Genomic DNA, 598 nt, shown 5'->3' with positions numbered 1-598 from the left:
AGCGCGGCCCAGCGCGCCGGCGCAGAGGCGGCCCCCGCCCGCCCGTAGTGCCCCGGCGCCGGGCCGGGGAGCCCGGCGGGCCCAGGCCTTTCTCGCCCACCTCCCGCTCTCCTGCGGCCCCAAAACAGAAGCGCTCTCACTTTCAACGCCATGTCCCGTCACCAAAATCTATTTATAGAAAATAACCATATCTCTGCACCCCCCATATTAGATATGTCTTGTGGCCGGTAAACTGAGGATCAAACAGTAAAGGGTAGGGTGTTGCCTTTTTCATGTTGCTGTACGTGTTTGGAAAGGCAGTTAGGCTTCAGCCACACCAGGTGCATGATTTCAAGAGTAAAGGCCCAGCTGGCAAGCGAACTGAAGCGAGGCAGGGGCTCCAATGGCTCCTTCGAGGCGCTTCAGAAGGTGAAGGGTGGGAGGGCCACGGTTACAAAGCTCCAGTAGACATTTGAGAGTCTGCCTGACCTTGATCCATACCTGACCACAACTACTAATGGTAGTTTGTACTGAACTGATGTAGAGGTATAAGGAGTAGAAGCTTTCTTTTGCACTTTTAGGTAACATGCACACTTTAAGGTTGTAAGACTTCCCTCCC

This window comes from Phalacrocorax carbo, chromosome 3 (genome assembly GCF_963921805.1).
Source record: "Phalacrocorax carbo chromosome 3, bPhaCar2.1, whole genome shotgun sequence".
Classification (NCBI taxonomy): domain Eukaryota; kingdom Metazoa; phylum Chordata; class Aves; order Suliformes; family Phalacrocoracidae; genus Phalacrocorax; species Phalacrocorax carbo.
Note: the sequence above shows the minus strand (reverse complement) of the source record.